Genomic DNA, 19,250 nt, shown 5'->3' on the forward strand with positions numbered 1-19,250 from the left:
CTTCATTTTGTACTAACAGGAGAAGACACAGTCTATTTTCTTAATTTTTTACAGGTAACTTTTTGGGTTCTGATTAAGAAATTTCTTAATTTAAAAAAATGTTGTGCATGATTAAATTCACATAGAATTAGTTAGGAAGCAAAGCCTGGTTAAGATTAATAAAATATTGTTCTGGCTACAAAATGATTCTGCTGAGAAAAAAATGGCACATTTCCTTAGAGCTGAGCATAGTTAAATGAAGGTAACAGTGTGGTATTACAGTCTCTTTACCAACTGCTTGCCTGTGCAGATTGATAGGAATAAATGAGAGCCTGATTTATTGATGGAAAATCTTATAAATTATGCTATTATTATAGATAGAAGAGACTTGCTCACTAAAGTACCTACTAAATGAATCATTGCTTTTTTGCAATGTAAACTTAATTTAAGGAATAGACAGATATATATGTGTTTGAAGCACACTCAGCAAGTGTGCTTCAAAGTCAAAATGCCATTTGAATTTTTTTTTTTAATTGCAAAATAATGTGAAATAGTCTATACAGCACTCTTTGATATTGTGTATCTTTCATGAGCAGCTGTAGTCAGCATTATCAGGACCAGTAACTCTCGTGAAACATTTAGATCTTATCTATCTTGAGGTGATCAGGAAAATTAAAGGTATTAGGACAATGAGCTTGACTGAAGAATTTTAAATCTCGCTTCTTACTTGCATTATATCCCCCTCTCTTCAGTAATCCTTATTAAAGATCTTTAACTGCTTAGCTCACATGAATATTATGCATTTCTGTGGATGAGACCTTACTATGTAATAAGCTAAGATTTTACGGTAGGTATTTTTAAGTAAGATAAAGAGACTTAAAAAAGAAGTAGGAGAACCCTGTCATGAGATACATGAAGATAAACTATTCTATGAGGAACTTAAGCATAATAATAAACACTGAGCTGTATGTATAATCTCTCTCTGTGAAATCCATACCCTTCTGATCACCTGATTCGAGTTTTTAAAAATTTTAAGCTAATGTATATTACTTTTTTACACTTCTGTAGAGGCTGTATTTCAAGAACAGCTCTAAATATGTCCCAGATTTTATAATCAGCTTCTTTATTTTATCTAAGCTTTTCAGGTATAGTTGAACATGTTTCCTATGAGAATCAAAATTACAAATGCCAGTTGTAATGGCAGGACTTATAACCAATCCAATATTTGTTCATCAAGTGAAAAAAAAATATTACTGTAAAGTAATCTGCTTAATTAATTTATTATATCCATCTGCTCTTTTTTTTCTTTTTAAAATACAAACATGTCCAGACCACAACTACTTTTGAGCCTTCCAGCTATTTTTCATGTTTCACTCGAAAAGAGGTATATTGCAAGAATAACAACTGAAGCTGATCTTCATTGGTAGAAGTGTACCTATCACTTTATTTTGGTACAGTTTATTTTTCTTCAAGTTTATCTTCTAGATACCATAGGGGTAACAGGCTAGACAACCATTGCAGAGACTCTGTACTTAAGTTAATGAAATCAAGAAGCAATTCAGGAGAGTCATCCATTCAAATAAAGCTTGTGGAGACACTGAAGCTTTTCCCATCCAAATGTTTTGCTTGAAGCTGTTTCTGCATGTAAAGTTCTGACCTCTGTGAGGAAATAATGAATGGTACACAGTTAAAGGCCAGATGCTATCCATACTTGCTACCTTTTGCAATACTGCTTAAGTAAATTAAGCCAGTTAGAGCCCTAAAAGAGCACTTCATCCAAAGGCAGTTGAGTATAGAAATTGCACCATGTTCCACAGTGATTTTGGTTTGTGGTTGGCTGATCTGTGAGTCATATTAGTCGCACTGAATCTAAAAGAGCTATTGTTTATTAAGTTAATGTAACTAATGTCAGAGTCTGGACTTGAAGTACATGTATGTGTGTGTTTTTCTTCCTCATGCATGATTCAGTCCATGATGTCTTTTATATCTTTTCTTTATGAAAGTATACTATTCTAAATGAAAGCTATAATATTTTCACCCACTTTTTCCCATTTTTCAGTCCTTGATGATAAGAACTATGCAGGTCTCATAACACAAAATGTTCTATTTGGAGCATGCTACATTTATTTTACATCAACTCACTAGCTTCTATCTATCACAGCACCTATAGGCCTCCATAATATAGAATCAGCAAACACTGCTGGCAGTTAATTACTGCCAGTTCTGGATCTATGTAAAATTAAGGTTGCAATAAAAAAATGAATTTTGTGCTGTGCCTAGATAGTTTTTAATAGCCCAATTAATCCTTTTCTTTAGGATCAATTGACTTAGACAGAAGAAATAAGGCATATTTTTCAGTCTGGACACAAACTCTTAGTTATGGAAGAGAAAAATACAGAAGGGTTTTACCTATAACTGGTACTATAAAGGGAGATAGTGGACATATGTGAATGACATTTCTGCACTAAATAGAAACTACTGTAGGATCCGGTTTGTATTATTAAAGAAACCTCTCAAGTTTATGTCCATCTCAAACATGCCTAGCTGTGTATTTCATATTGGTAGGTCTACCATTGTTTTACAAGCACAGATGATCCCTACCAATATCAGACAAAGCTCTTAAACCTGTGTTCCCAAAGAAAGCCTTGCTTTTTAATATTAGTAATCCTTTAATTGAGTGGGTGTGGAAACACCACAGAGCCTCTTCTGGGTTCCCTGGAGAGAGGTTTCTGTGTATAATCTGCTGTAGATGTTTGAAAAAATCTCACTGATATATATAAAGCACAACAAGTTTTAAACATTTTTCTTTAAAAAACTGTAAAGCTGTTATGTTCAATGTATTTAACAATACTTTTCACTTTATGAAATGGGTGGCGTAAGAATTGGAAGAAATTAAAGAGTTAAACAGAAGCTAGCAGATTCTTTTGTCTGTTGGGAGAAACAGTGCCTAAGAACTTTATGTAAAGATAATATAAACCATTTGGAAAAGAGGAATAGAAAGCAAGAATATAGGCTTCTTCATTTATATCCATAATTGCATTCACCACCTAAGAAGAAAGAGTAAAGCTGCAGGGTTTTTATGTCTTTTAGACTCAAATATCCTACCTTGTAATTGGGCTGTAAACTAGTTTCAGGTGCCCTGCAAACAAATGTGACATTATTGTATTTATCTATAAAATACATAAAACATAGTGACATAGTAATATTAAAATATTTACTAATAATATTGTCTGTCATATTTATCTTTTTGAGCACCTCAGAGTAAAAATAATGTGGATATAATCAGCAACATTTTTTGACACACAGCAAATTGAATCAACAGAAATAATAAAGTTCTTATGGCTGTCAAGAGATGGAAACTTCCTATTACCTCCGAAAATCTTACTTAATATCTGCCAAGTGTGAGGTTGTATTGCAGTACATAAAAATGCACTGAACTGTGTGTTGAGAATAAGGTACACAACGTACTTCTTTAGAACATTTCTGCAATATGAGATTATCTACTGATATAAGTATTAATTCTTCACACTCCTGGAATTTTAAAGCTCATTTTACTTTTGACAATTGTCTATTTCAACTGGTGTAGAAAGTTTGCAGTAGATGAGAGCTAATTCTAAAAGTGAAAGTAAATACTTAAAACACAGAAAAGACTACTGGTAAAATAAAGAGAGCTTTTAAGATGAGCTACCATCAAAATTTCGATTGTAGTTAGCTTTTATAAATAAATTCCTGACTTTGAATCTAATTCATGCATTGTAAAAAAAAATAATAATAAATAAAAAGTAAGCAAAAATACTAGTGTCTCCTTCTTTCTGCTGGTCTTTTCAAATATATTTGACATGAGTAAATATGGTAATTTCTCAATATAAAACAAGAAAGAGTATAATTATTCTAAAGCCTCAAGTTTTTGAAGCTTCTTCCTTTTCTTGTCACTCATTTTGGTATTATTCCATTTCACTCATTTGGGTATTTTTTCTTCCTTTGCCTCATAATTCTGTATATTCATTTAACTTTTTCTTCACTTGCCCCATTATGAAGACTATTTCATTTTCAAAGCAAAGAGTCAATCAGCATGTACAGCTTAAAATCAAACCTGCTGCAGAATGCTGGCTGAATGAAAGTCTTCAATACCTTAAAATACCTTTTAACAACCATTTAACAAATAATAACTTGAAACTGCTTTATAGTTTTTAGTTGTGGTATTTGATGATCTTCTTGACAAGCAGTACATGTAATATATATATATAGTCAAATATTGTAGATTTTCTATAATTAGAGATTAATTCCCTGTTTAATATTACATATTTCTGCCAAAACTTTAAGAGAGGGGAGAATATAGTTCTATCCTCACTTTTATATACGACACAGTTTTCGATAGACAAGATATTTTTACAGTAATAAATACAATAAAGATGCACTCCAGAAGCAGTATTTGTATATGAATATATACTGGTTTTACAAGTCTGATTTGGGAAAAAGCTAAATTCCAATCGTCAATGAAAAAGCAGGCAAATCCTTATGTGAATATTGTGCACATCTCTACACATGGTAATTATTCAATTTTCAACATTATTTCCTATCTATCACTAAAATTGGTGTTAGCAAAGATTAACAGATTGCTATGATGGAAGGAAAGATAAAATACAATTTATTGCATTGTACCAATATTCAGTTTGTAGTAGAATGTAGAATACATTGAAGGCTGCCAAGAACAGCACTCTGCTTACAAAACAACCAAAAACATTGACATACAATAATCTGAATTCTGACTGGAGCTGTATTAATGACTTCTTATTTCCTCTGAAAATAGTAAAGATAACAGTAAACAAATATAAATGAAACTAAATGCCTCGTTACAGTTTTGTTACAACCAGCACTGGAAGTTCCCTGCTAGCATTCAGTAACGTAACAGACAATGACTACAAATTTCATGCTATGCTCTTTCCCATTGCATTTTTGAGACTTTTTGTCACCCTGGAACACAAATTGATCTAAAATTTAAACAGAAGACCTGAAACAATTGTGCTTTTCCTGCTGTGGTCTTCTTTATTCTGCATCCTGAATGGTAATGCTAACATGCTGGATTTTTTTTTACAGTTGAAACATTAAAGAAGCTGTGAAGGAATATTGTTCCTTGGTTTTCAAAATTAATCTGTGAATGAAAAAGAGGAGGGAGAAAATCCTTGTGTCAGGGACACAAATGATACAAACTGCTCTTTATGTTCAGAAATGGGGCATTCTTCTTGATGGTATTAAAGATGAGTCCAGGATTTATGAGTTATGAGTGCACTAGTTTGGCATCTAGGCTCTGATGGATATGAAATAGAGGGCAGAATCTGTGTTTGTTTTTATTTTTCCAGTGTCTGTAAAGGAGAAAAACAAAACATAGGGAATCTTAAGCTTTTGTCTGTTTTTCTCTTCCCCAGTCTGCTGTCTGTCTCGTAGGGATTTATCTGAACTGAATACATATGTCTTAAGATTTTGTGCAGGTTCCTGTGTCTTTTGTACAACCTGAGAGCAGATACTGATAGGCTCTAATTGCCCTAACCAATGCATAATCATTTCCTCTAATTTCTGCAGTTTCTTTCCGCTGTCCCAAGAGTTTATTATCTCTCTATTTTCAAAGCTAGCTCTGGTGTGTCATCACTGTATAAGTTTTCAGCAGGCTGCTGTGAAATAGTTACGTTGTGAGAAAACTGTGAGAAGCCTCATCTGAGGCCTTGACCCTTACATCTCTATCCACTGCCTTAAGAACTGCATCTAAACTCAGGTCCTTGGCTTCCTGGCTTCATTTGGCACCTGCTTCATTGCTGCAGATTGATCTGGCAGGGTTTTTGCTGATCGTGTTGCCATCACTGGATCTCTTTGCAATTCTTATTTGAGAAGTGCTTTGACAGGGTAATGACTTCAGATATGATACTTCTTTTTGACTGTAGAGGAAGAAACAATAATCTCCTGCATTTTTGTAAACAAATTGGCAAATTCACAAACAGCTACATCTCCCTGGATGTTCCTGTAATGTAAGTAGGAGCCAATCTGAAATACAGATACACATATAAAAGCATGAAAGTTGCACAGGAATCTGTGCACTTATCTACCAGAGGTCACACAGGGAAAAAAAAATATTTTGATGAGCATCAGAAGCAGCTATTCCCTTTCTGTGCTGCTTCAGCCCAAAGATTTCAGAAGTCTAAGCAAGTGCAGAGCTTCTAGTTTGGATGTTTCTCAATCTTGTCAACTGTTGCTTTTGTGTTTTGCTGGTTGTCTTTTTTTCTGAAATTCCATATAAATCAGCGTTTTAATTAAAAATTTAAGGTAAAACTGTCTAATATAAGCATAGGTGATTGAATAGAGATGCATATCTCATGCATGTAGTTTCAGATTCATCATAAATTAATTTTCTGAAACTTGGAATTCTATGTGTTGAAACATGAACTCCTGACTACCAGAAAAGTGCATTTTTGAACTATGCTGCTATTTGTTGCTGTTTGACAGAACTGCAAAGTCGTGATGTAGACAAATGCATACTGATGAATGTACGTGCTGCTTTAAAGGAATGCCTGCCTGCATTTCAAATGGTGAGATATTTCTGTGATTGGTACTACAGTTCTACTTGTGAATACTTAGTTAAATGCTGGAAACTTTAAGAAATAGCCATACAAATAGCAAAGGTCATTTTGTTTTACCAAATGTTTCACTTCACTCTGCTCAATCTTAAGATGGAACAGTGTGGTAACACAGAGCCCCTTCACAAGATGTACCAGGTGTATGGCAGTCTAGTTCAGCTATTTCATTGACATTTCTGAGTTTTACTAAAAGTGAATGCTTAACACAAGAACCTCTCACCTCTCTAAATGAAGTATTATTTGTCCTCCTTCTGCTTCTTTGGTTTTGTTTTGATTTTTCTTGTTAATGACTCAGGTTGTACTTTTGTAATTGGTCAACCAAAACAGAGAATCTACTTTTTCATTATTTATAGAAGTTTCTCTTCACCCCTAGTTTAGCTACGTACTGTTTCTCTGTAGTCTCAGTAGTTGTCCTTACTCCCATCAGAACTGCACACTCAATGCCTCCTTCTAATCTACATCATTTTACTACCACATCACCAGTATGTGATGTTTGTTGGTCTTTTTCCTGTTGCTCAGCCTCTTCTGCTGACCCAGTGTAATGCATTCAGTGTTATCTCCAGTATCTGTAACTCCTTGACTTAGTGCTCTGCCAGGCCTTCAGCTCTAGGCTTCTTCCCAGCTTTAAGTCCCAGTACAGATCCTGCTTCACATTAATGCACAGCTTCTTTTCTGAGCTACATGTTCCTTTATCATCTGTTTGCCATACTTCACATTGACTTTTGGCTTGGGGCACAAAATTGCATTGACTTTCTCACACTGTAGATAGGCATGGCCAAGGGTAATCGTCTTCATTTTGTAGTTTTAATCTACTCCCCAATGCAAAAAATATCTTTTCAGTTGTTTTTCTGCTTCCTAGCCTCCCCCGTTCCCTTCATTCTATCTTAACTCTTCTTCTGTCTCTATTTTTGTCTGTCTTCCTAACATCAGGAGCAGATTCTTGCTGCTAATTACTTGATTACTGGTCCATTGCCAGACCATCTCCCCTATTTCTTTCACTTCTGAATATTTTCTGTCCAATATACCAACTGCAGCCAACACTTTTTCCCCTCTTTTTTGTGATCACATTGATTTCAATTACTGAGTTGAAGGGTCAGATATTTGAAACCAATCAATATGAAACATTTTTTTGAAATAATATATTGTTCTTACATCAGTATGATGTGGATTGTATTCTCTTTCAGACAACAGTACATCATCTGCTGCTGTGCATAGAAGCAATTGTATGTATGCTCTGTATTACCAGAACACACGTACATTTATCATGCACTGTTGAGCTGTTTTACTACAAAGACTTACCTACAGGTGAGAGTTGGTTGCAGTCCTAGGTCTCAAGAAAGACACAACTGCTCTGATGTTTTATAACCTTCGATTTTTTCTGCAAATATTTTCCAAGGTGTGAATCTATTTCCTGAAAGAGATGAATAAATAGTGCAAACTTTGCAGTTTTGACATTCTGAAAAAGCATGCATAGCCAGTAAAACTGCTAAATGTTTCCCTAAATGTTAAGGCAAAAATTATAATTCTGATTCTAATTTACATTAAGCTTGAAATGTTTCAGAAGAGACAGCAAGCCAAGTAGTTCTATGAAGACCTACAAAACCCCTCAATTTGATGCTGGGCTTTTGGGTTATAATTACCATTATGCATGCCATGGCATAAAAGCAGCAGATAGCTGATGTATTGTTTCTGATTTGCACACATATACCTCTTGCAGTGCTTTTCTCACAGCCTTGTGCTAGCATAAGTTCCCAATAAACCATTCCTCTCATTTTTGTAAACAAGTGGTTGTCAGGATTCTATTTTAGAAAAGAGACTTTTTTTTAAAAGATCCTCTTTAAATGTGGCACGTTGATTTCAGATTGTGATTTTCAGGTAAAAGTACCTTAATTGACATCTCTGCAAACTTGTTCTGGTTGCTTGGAGTCAAGGCTGTGCAAGCTCCAGTTGTAAAGGTACAACCAAGAGAGCAGGTACCAGTTACTGAAATTGCTTCACATTACTTTGCAGGCTTGGAGCACTAATTAACAGCTTTGTTAATAATACATGAGACAAAGGAGCCCTGTAAATGGATGAGTCAAAATATAGTGAGATTTATGGTAGGAATGTACTGTTTTTATACAAACACTTCTATGACTACGTTTCCATTTCAGTCTCATTATTAAGAATGGCAAATTTTCAATTTTAAATTACTCCCGAGAGAGAATGAGTAGGGCTAGAGGGAATCACACAAAGGGAGAGAGAGAGTGCAAGAGAAAGGCAAAGCAGGAATGCAGGTATTCCTTAGCAGGTGTTTCTTACACATGATGTGAGTCTATACCAACAGGGGCTTTAATTCTCCTGAATCCCTCCACTGATGTTAATTCTACACCTTGTGTATGGGCAACAGCATGCAAGAAAACACTCCTTTTGAAGAAGGAGAGAGAAAAATCTATTGTGTTTTACTCAGAGCCACATTAAAAGGAGAGCTGCTTTCCTTGTCCATTACTGGTCACTAAGAATGTTTTGCTTAGTGTACGTGAAATCATTTGTTTTCTGTCAAGACTCTGGAGAATACGAAATAATATTAAGGCTTGTGCTGCAGTCTTGATATTATTGTATGTGAGATGGGATTCTGACTATTAGCTGAATTATACTCAGTTCCTATCTCTAGAAGAAAGCATTGCATCATGGACTAAAAGACAGCTAGGCAAAATTGGGGCACAGCTTTGTAATAGGCATAGCTTAGTTGCTGGTATTTCATTAGACTGTCTTGTTTTTGAAGAAGCTTTTAAAGAAATTGTATGGGATCTGAGCTTCTCTAACTTTCAAAAGTACACAGAAATCTTGCATGCTAACAGACTAATGCCATATCTATCCTGTTTACCTGTTAATCTGTTGAGAAATACAGTATAATATTTCCCAAAACATTTCTCTGCATCTGGAGAAATACAACGTCCACCTGAAATGTCAAAGGTACTTCAAATATTGCTATTGTTTACATTACAGCTGGTTAGAGAAGGATCACTGTACATCAGCTGTGCTTTCCTCCAAAGGCAATCAGTTTAATCTGTTTTGCACCTGCCATTCTCACTAACACTGTTGGCAGAAAACAAGAACTGGACTCAAGAATTTCTGTGCAACCTTTGGAAAACGATGTAAGCTGTTTGTTGGACTGGCTTCTTGTCAGAACCACTCTGCACTAGTTTTGTACTGTTTTGTTACTTTTGGGTGACTTTAGAACGTGCTGTGATGAAAAGCTACCAGTGAGCTGAAGTTATTAATGCTCTCTCAGGAAAATTCAACCACGTCCTTCAAACTAAAATAAAATGAGGATGAAAGGAATCTTTATGATAATCTTTCCTATACTTCAGTTCCTATTGTAATTAACAACAAAGCTTACGGTGATCTCAGCCTGCTTTTATGGTCAGCTGATCTCTACCACCTAGCAGAGAGAAAAAGAAAAAAAAAACACTGCAGGAAAAAACCTGCACAATCTCCAATAACTGCTTTAACAGTCCTCTCAAACAGCAGTGCTTTCCCACAGACATTTGCAGAGAATTGCTTTGTACTAGTTAGTATCTACTCTGCATTTCAAGGCACAGAGATTTTTCATCCAGATGATATCTCTTCATAGCTCATTAAGCTCTGTAACCCAAATGAAAGATGCCAAAAGATTTATCTAAGAATAAAATGCATGCTTGTTTCTTGCTGTGCTGTGTGGTTGTCTTGAATGATAACAAATTTGGTGGCAAGAAGAAAATATCTCTGTAGAGATAACGGAGCAGGTTTCTTTTTTTCAGTTTGAACTCATGTCACTCTCCTTTTTGTAGCTTATTGTCTGTTGATGAATTTTAAAGAAGCCCTTGAGGCTTTGGCACTGCATAAAAGCATTGCATTAACTTCTCAAGTCAAAATATCCCTTAACCTTACTGCAAACCCAAACCTGGTTTATGTTGCTTGTTTTTCCTCCCAGCTGGTCTGAGAAAGGAACTTGCAGAACAAAGATTGAACTGGAAGTCATTAGTATCACCCTGAGAATCAGGTTTCTTTTTTTTTTCTGGCATTCTGATTTAATATCTTTCTCCACCCATTACATGTAACCAGTGTTTTCAAATTAGCGTTGCATGTTACATGCAGCTTAAAATGGTTATCCAGCATTATACTACCACGTGCAGATTGATTTTTAGAAATAATTGCTTTATTCTAATGGAATTAGAAATAATTATGAGCAGTAACACATAGGCTTGATGTAGCTGCTCGTTTCAGTCAAGCACTGCTGAAGTTCTCTTGTAAACATGACAACGTTCTGCCTGTCTTCAGTTCAACGTATTTAATAAGTACATTATTGGTACCAAGAGCAGTTATTTGAAAATCTGAATTTAAAAAGTTATAATATCAAGTTCATTTTTCATCTGTTTTAAGTCCTGATATAGCAAAGAACCTTTCCTTTCAATGCGTAATCCCACAAATGCCTAAGACCTCCCTTATTTGCCTTCTCACAGCTGTTAGTTTTACTATCACTAACTACGCTCCATTTTTGCCAGAAAGAACTTTTCTAAGAGATATTCAGAAACCATTTAGCAACCATAGCATACATATAGTAGCTTCTGTTTTGGCAGTGGTACCAACAGGTTTTTGCATTTTATCATATGCTAAATCCTTGATAACTGCCTTCAGTAGTTCTGGTATAGAACACTGTGATAGAGAGGGATGTGAACACTTGGAATAAGGAGGATGAGTGGAATCACTGCTTCAAGCAGACATCTCTCATTGCACATGTTCTAGTATGGCTACCAAAGACTTATTTTTGTTTTTTTTAAGCACAATCCAGCAACCAGACAGCTCAGAAAAACTATTTCTACTTACCACTCTTTCCAACTTGAGCAGCTCTATTTGACCTTGAGCCCCTCCATCCCCCTGACTCAGACCAGGGAGAGCCTGCTTTTACTCTCACAGCTGAGGCTAATAATCACACCTGATACTCGATATAAAACAGGTGGAGACCACTAAGAAAACCTAGCTTATAATCTTTCTCCACTGTGGTTGACCTCTAGTGTTAGCTGTACTTGAAATAAAGACATCTGTTGGATTTTATTGTGACAACATAGGAGCTGAGCTCTTTAGGTAAGCACCAGTTATAGTCCCCTTTCTCTTTTATTTAGTTAGTTTGTAGAGAATGCAGGTGAAAAGAGCTTTAAGTAGTAGAATTTTACTTTTCTTGAGTATTTGTTGATAAGCAGATATTTTTGGTATCTTAATCATATATGGGTTGCTTGATGTTCTCAGTTGTGTCTGCTCCTGAGAAGACCTGAAGGTGCTGTAGGGAACTACTGGGGAATTTTAAAGTTAGCCTTAATGCTTGTGTTGGTATATCTTATTTTGCTCTGTTAAAATAGCCTTCTTGCTGTTATAGATTGTGGTAGCTGAAGTACAAGTGCAGACATGCTGCTGTGTTAGCTCTCAGTGGGTCAATTAGTCTCTTCAGGTCTATTTATATTAGATATTCTTAGGAATGACTTTATGCTGTGTTCATGCTGGGTTAAAATCTGGAATGGATCAGAAAATGAAATGATGTATGAGAAACTTACTTTATAGCATAGAAACCCAATAGCTGATTTCTAACAGAGCTGTAGCTGTTGGAGTAGATTCCAGAACAGCCTCTGTATTCTGAGTTCAAAACAAACTTGAAAATCAGTTGTGCAGGAAATACTAGTGCTAAAAAGCTTATGTAGGGTAACCAGTCCTGAGCTTGCTTTAGGAAGCTCTGCAAGTTTTCATTCATTCAACTTCTAGAATTATTACCCATTTGATAGTAATACACCTTGTCAGCCTCTACGTGCACTCTTGTCAGCATTCTATGTGCAATAGCATTTCATATATTTCTATTTGTAGTGGTAATTAGCATCTGGAAACGTCTTTGTGTTGATATTGCAGCTTTCCTTTGAATTAATAGCTTTATAACATCCACAGAAGAGTACTCAGTTTTTCACACCTTTTGTATATAAAGACCTACTTATTACTGGCAAGGCTTGAATTGGCAGTGTTCAATCCTGTTCTAACAGAGTGCAGAGGTTGTTATGGTGGGAAACTGCAGTGAGTCAAGTCTAGGTTTCGTGATCATTAAATGGTGTCTGATTTCATGGAAGAGAAGAGGGGGGAAAAAAAGTACAAAAAAGATATAGAAATATATCTATATATAGAATATAGAATATTATAGAATATAGAATATAGAATATTCTATAGATAGATATAGAATCTATATCTATCTATATAGAATATAGAAACTCTTAAGAGCAGTCTGGGTTTGGTTTCCAACTGAAACAATGGTGAATTTATTCTACTTGCATATTACTTTTTAAACAATATTACAACCTCAAATTGTTTCAAGTGCCGAAGTGTTCTTTTGTCAGAAAGGATTTTCTGGGAAAATCTTTCTAATAAGGTTTGATGCTTGACTTGACCAATGGTGAAACTTAATGAATTACCAACACTATATGAATCCTCTTGAAGCACAACAATTTTAACTTTGACATTATATGGATGTCAAGCATGTTCACAAAGTATTAGCACCTCTTCTTCTACTCCACGTTGTAGGGGAGGAGCAAAGAAAACTACCATTATCTATTGAGGAGGCAAAATAAAGTGGAATTCCTGCTCTTGGAGCAGCTGCTGGTATAAGGGAATGAGAAAAAGATGGTGGCTCTAGGAATGGGCTGGCTGCTGTTTCCTGGAAGTGCAAAGTAGTGTGTAGTCTACAGGGGACATACAAATACTTCCCATGTGCCTATAGCACTTGAAACTAGAGAAGTCTGGGGAGCATTTCAGATGCTTCAGGTTTAGAAGTTAAAACAAGACCCTGAACCCATTTTACTTGAAACATCATATTTAATGAATTCTTGTTTTGTTGATTTTTTTTTTTGTTGTTGTTCTCCTTGTTTGTTTTAAGGGATCTATAAAACTTTTTCTTCACGATTTTCATGTGAGAAGACTTAACATGAAGCTAAGTTTGTTTTACCCTTTGATAGCCCATGTGAGTGATTTATAAAAACTTCCACAGAGACGCCACCATCTTTGATGCTTTGTTAGGGAGCCAAATTGCTCCAGGTGGGTTAGACAGATGCTAGCACCTTGACTACGCCCTAGTTTGTATACCGTTTTAATAGTTACTAATTACCTATTCAATGTCATTACCATGTTTCTGTTTTGGCACAGAGTTACAGAGCAAGTTACAACAGTCACCAAGATTGCTAAGTATTCTGCCAACAGTAGAATACAGGAATTGTTAGGGTGCTTATAAGGTATGCTGAGAAGCTGGTGTGTGTACTTAACTCTTTCAATTTATGTTATTTTGGACTTTCTTCATTCTTTATGATTTTGTTCCATGACTGGGGCTGACAACCCAAACTAAAACCACTTGCTTGTCCAATACAGTGCTAGAGCACTGTATTGCTATAACTCCCAGCCTGTTTCTTATGATTTGGGATCAGTCTGTGGAAAAAAAAATAAACTTTCTTGGACACTCTTCAGAAATGCAGGTGGGTTTTTTGGTGGGTTTTTTTTTGGGGGGAAGCTGTAGTACTAAATACTGTTATTGCAAGATCTAAGTTATTAAGAAGGAAAAAAGGAAAATCTCCAGGGACTTCTTGTTAGAAATATTCTGTGTAGTAAATTTAATTCTTATTTTACTGTAGAAGTAAGCAAGCATAACATATGAAAGAATAGGACTTTCTTCCTTCATTGATCCTCAGTGATCCTGCTTCATAGCAGATACCTATTTCATAGCAGGAGTTTTAAAACACATTCACTTGCTTTTCATAATTGTTTTCCAGGCATTATTTCCTAGAGGATGCACTGTAGAGGGAGATAGTTCCAGCAAGGCAAATTGTTTGGGGTAGAGCACAGCATTAATGCCTCTAGTTTTAGCACTACCTCATTTGACACTGCTTTGTTAGTAGTACGTGCTTGCACCCACAGGGTAATGCATTCCAGTGTAGGTTGGATAGAACTTTTCCTCTGAGTAATTGTACATCTACAGAGGAAAGTTTTCCTTGCGTAACTAAAACGATTAGTGGTGTGATTTATTCTAGGAGTATTGCTTTGCTGATAAGACTGTTTTATTTTTATAAAACACAATAGTGAGTGGAAACACCAAGAGCATTTTTGGCTGGCTTAGTTAAAAAGAAATAGAAATTATAGCGAGGAGTCAACCAACCCCCATCTAGTAAGATCTTATCTGCAACACAACACTTAATTTTTACATTTAAATTACTGTTAGCTTCCAGAGTTCACTTCCATGTGAAATGTGTAATGAATGCTTACCAGAGCTGTTGTCTGGACTGTCTTTGAGGCAATGATCCTCATGCTTGAGTTTATCACTTTTTGGCCAACTCGGATTTCAAAATGTAGGTTTTTTGTCTGTGACCTATTTTTAATTCCATTAGCTTTCTTGGCCTACAAGTAATTCATGGAAAAATAGAGTTCTTACTGTGAGTAGATTAAAGGAATTGAGCGTACTGTCTATAAAGGAAAGCATATGTTTTAGATCACAGGACTTGAACCCAGCTCTTTCCCTTTACTGCTGTCAGTGTGGAGCAATGGGCCTCAGTGAATACTGAGACTTGAGGAAGTTTTCCCATAAAGGTTTTGTTGTTCATCATGTTTATTTTCATAAGCTTGTTACTCCTTATTTCTCTCGGATGCCTTGCTTGAATTTTCAACTAATAATAGTTAAAAGCTTGCAAAAACGATGGGAGACATGTTGCATTACAGCTATTGGCAATATCTGAAGTATGCTTACAGAGCAGTCTTGATTTGAGATGCATCCTGCCAGGAACTTTTTTGACATGTTTTGTTACGTATTTTCACTGTTAAGTGCAGATGAAAAATTTTGTTAGCTATTCTCACAAATACATTGCTTTTTCACTTCCCCATCAGTTTTGCACCTGTTTAAAGAAGTTACCCTGTCAGCTGGACCAGTGTAATAATCACCCTGTGCAAGCACCTGCAGGCTGTGTTCCTCTGAAAGGGAGGAAGAATTTTAGCTGCAGGTTGTTCTGCAAAATGTATAGGAGGCAGCAGGTTGTTTTAAACTGGTTTCTCTACCAGGAAGGAGATATGGAGCTGCACCCTTCAGAATTAATTGTCAGTATGGTCTAATCCTGCTTATTAATGGTCCCATTACAGGCATTTATTTGAATTATTATTTCATTAGTTGTGATCCTGTGTATGTCATTAGTGTTTTTGGAGATGTAGCTCCTTTTTGCACAGGAGGGGAAAAAAAAAATCAAAGCTTTGCTATGGTTCTTCCACGCTGAAATGTGGGGAGAATTATTTTCCTTAAGTTCACTGGGGAAATTCTGTGGGAGATCAAGTAACAACAATGTTTAGCCTTAGGCTTACAGTCCTTTTAAATATGAAAGAAATAATATTTTTTTGTATGTTGTGGCTGAGAAAGTGCAGCAGGCAAATAGGCATTCACTGGAGTTACCCTAGGCTCCTAACTTTGGGGTCAACACTGCACAGAACACGGGGTTATTTCTCTACTGGGTTGATTTGGGGGCAGTATCTGCTTATTTATGGACTGCCTTTCAGCGTAGAGCTAAGTCAGAATGGAAAGCTAAAAAGTTCCAAAATAGGATATGAGAAACCCCACCTGCAGGCTAAATTCTTTTAAAATAGAGTTATTTAGAATAATGTTTTCCGCTTGAATTGTAAATCTTTTGTGTTTTTTATGGTTGATGCAGTGTCAATTCCTTAACTAAGTTTACACCATTCAGACTTAGAACGCTTCCATTTAATGAAAGTAGGAAGGGGAAACAAATACTTGGAGCTGATATGTTTGTTTTCCAGTTAAGGAAGCTGGCACATGATGTTACAAATATTTTGGGAAGAACTGTGGTTTCACAGACAATGAAAGCAGTAGTTAGAGCAATGTGATATCTAGATAGTATTGCTGAGAATATAATTATGATCAATCTTCTGTTGCATAACTAATAAGTAGTAGGGAAACCTCGAATTATAGCTATAGAATAATACAACAAATAGCTGTGATTTTTGATACTTGCAAGATCCAAAAGGTGTGTGTGATCTTTTATATTTCTCATTTTAAGATACAGTTCCATGACAGTGTAGTAGTTAGGCACAGTGCCATCTAAGCAAACAAATTGTATGAAGAAACAATCCAGCTTAAAAGTAATAGTTTGCAGTATGAGCTCTAAAAGTCCAGCTGAGATGAGTGATCATTGGAAGTCTTAACATTTGTTTCTTTAAATAAGTTTATTGTAACTTAAAAAAAAAAAAAAGGATTTTTTAGTTTCTACCTTTGCATTACTAGAGGATTCTAAATGTGTCTGCATAACAGTGTTTGAAGTAATTTACAATTAATCTATATACTAAGAGCTCCCAGATATCTTATTAATCAAAATCTGCTGGCTATGTTTCACAGTTATATTGGAGACAGGTATTTCCATTATATTTCTTCATACAAAATTGTTTGCAGTTTTTCTTCTATGGCATCCATCTTGTATTTTGATAATTGGAAATTAGTTCTCCCAAAATTGAAATAAATATATGAAGATATCAACTTCTTCAACAGAAGTAAAATATTCTGCAGGTATGATATGTGTTCTGCCTGTGTTTGTTTAAGCAGTAGGATTAGTATTTATAAATATGTATATAAATGGCAGTTCTTTATTAATTAAAGTTATAATTTTTGTAAAAGTGTTTATCTTGACTCGTCCATGAATAAGACTGGGTATCACATTTACTTGTAATTATAACAGTAAAAAAATAAAATCATACTAGCATGTTAGTGTCACCAGGAAGTGTTTTTGTGTTAAAAAAAATCTCTATTTCCTTTCTCTTTGTAGTTAAGAACACTGGGTCCATTTCTGGGCTCCCCAGTTCAAAAAGGACAGGGATCTCCTAGAAGGATTCCTGCAGAGGGCCACAAAGATGATTAAGGGCCTGAAACATCTCCTGTATGAGGAAAGGCTGAATAACCTGGGTCTGTTCAGCTTGGGGAAAAGGAGACCGAGGGGAAATCTGATAAGTGTTTATAAATATCTAGGGGAAGCTGGGGGGCAAACATATGAGGCCAGGTTCTTCCCAATAGTGTGTAAGCAATAGGACAAGGAGTAACAGCCTAAAATTTGTACACAACTGTAAGGTTGACTGGAGAGGTGGTGAAGTCATCTTCTCAGAGGATGTCTACCTGCACCTTCTAAGGCCATTTTATTCTATGGGTACTCAGATCTAAATTCTCAGGGGCAGGGAGCAGAAGGTTATTTTTACTCCTAATCTAGGGTCTTAACTGATTATCAGTGCCTGTAACTTGGGTACTAAGATGGAAGGCCCACATTGTCTGTAGCATTTTCAGGGCACTGGGTCTGCCATCTCTAGATCTTTCATTCAGGTCCTGCAGGGTTTCATAGAGTCGTCTTGTCCACCACTACAGGGACTGGGAGTCTGTCTTTGAGGCAGCCTTAAGAATACTGTTATAACATTCAGTGAGGCCTGCTCCTGTTGGATTATATGACAGGTGGAATTGCCATTCAATATTGTTTTCTTCTGCCTAGTGTTGTATTATTGCACCAGTAAAATGAGTCCCTTAGTTATTCTTGATGACTTGAGGTGTCCTGTAGGCAGACATCAGTTTAGTGAGTGCCTTGGTGGTATATGCCTGGTTTGCCTTTGGTACTGGATAGACCTGCAGTAGCCCACTTGCAGTACTGACTCAGGTCAGGGCATATCTCACCCCCTCAGACTGAGAGAGGGGTCCGGTGTAATCAACCTGCCATTGCTGGAGGGAATTGTGTCCTCTATCAGGGTGGGCTGTTGTTTTGGGCAACGGTCTCAGTCTTATCTTGGAGCAAGTGTCACAGCATCTCAGCATACCTGGATGATGTCAGATGCTGTATGGGCAGCCCCCGTTTTAGCAGCTGCCCATGTTGTCTTTTGTCCAGCATGCTGTTTCTGATGTAACCAATGGGCAATGTTCTCAGATGGTGAGTTCTCAATCAATCGAACTTAGGCCAGCGTGTTGGCTTCATCATTTCCCGGTGACTATAGGGGTCAGTGACCAGAAATGTGGTAGACATGTACTGTCCTGTGTTTGACTGCATTCCAAATGCCTAACTACATATCTTTGCCCCAGATTAGTTGGGCATGGATAGTGCATTCCTGGGTGGCCCACTGTGCAATCCAAAGAGTGAGCCCCCAGTACAGAGCCCAACTATCTGTACAGATATTCAGGATACCATCACCAGGTTCCTGGGTTATTAGCATCCACACGGCTCGCAGTTCTGCCCATTGGCTGCTGTGACCATCCCCCTCGTCAAACCAGACTGTCTCAGTGGGAGGATGGTATGCTATTGCTCTCCACTTGCTCAGGTTACCCTTGCTGGACCCATCTGTGTCCCAGGCATCTTCAGAGATAGGATACTTCCCCTCCTGAACAGGACTCTTTTCTGGTGGAGCGACTAATGTTTCTTTTGGTGCATCATTGTGATACATCACTTGGCCTAGGATATTTTGAAGTTCTTCTTTGAGTGGTGATGAAAACAGACTACTCCTTTGGCTGAGATAGGTCACCCATTGTGCCACTGTTTGTGCTTGGGCCACCCCTGTCTTAGGAAGGTGGGTCAGATCTTTCACCCACCCCTG

The 19,250-nt window shown here is 36.5% G+C and overlaps 2 long non-coding RNA genes across 5 annotated transcripts in view; one reads left to right on the forward strand and one right to left on the reverse strand.

The window, feature by feature from the left end:
• Positions 1-1,241: 1,241 nt before the first annotated feature.
• LOC149917726 (uncharacterized) lies at positions 1,242-11,562 on the reverse strand. 3 transcript variants are annotated; one of them, XR_016466660.1, is made up of 4 exons: positions 11,454-11,562; positions 8,491-8,667; positions 7,905-8,016; positions 1,242-1,638 (listed from the first exon to the last, which is right to left on the reverse strand). It is a non-coding gene; the product is annotated as an uncharacterized LOC149917726 (long non-coding RNA). The 3 variants fall into 3 exon arrangements; XR_016466659.1 differs by lacking the exon at positions 1,242-1,638 and adding an exon at positions 4,617-5,131; XR_016466661.1 differs by lacking the exons at positions 1,242-1,638; positions 8,491-8,667 and adding an exon at positions 4,617-5,131.
• Positions 11,563-11,622: 60 nt separating this feature from the next.
• The window catches only part of LOC116243015 (uncharacterized), a 45,622-nt gene continuing 37,994 nt past the window's right edge, over positions 11,623-19,250 (forward strand). For both annotated transcript variants that reach the window (XR_016466657.1, XR_016466658.1), the window contains exon 1: positions 11,623-11,711. This is a non-coding gene — a long non-coding RNA (uncharacterized LOC116243015). The remainder of the gene's footprint in view (positions 11,712-19,250) is intronic.

The sequence above is a fragment of the Phasianus colchicus genome, chromosome 5 (assembly GCF_987193195.1).
Source record: "Phasianus colchicus chromosome 5, bPhaCol1.hap1.1, whole genome shotgun sequence".
Taxonomy (NCBI): Eukaryota; Metazoa; Chordata; class Aves; order Galliformes; family Phasianidae; genus Phasianus; species Phasianus colchicus.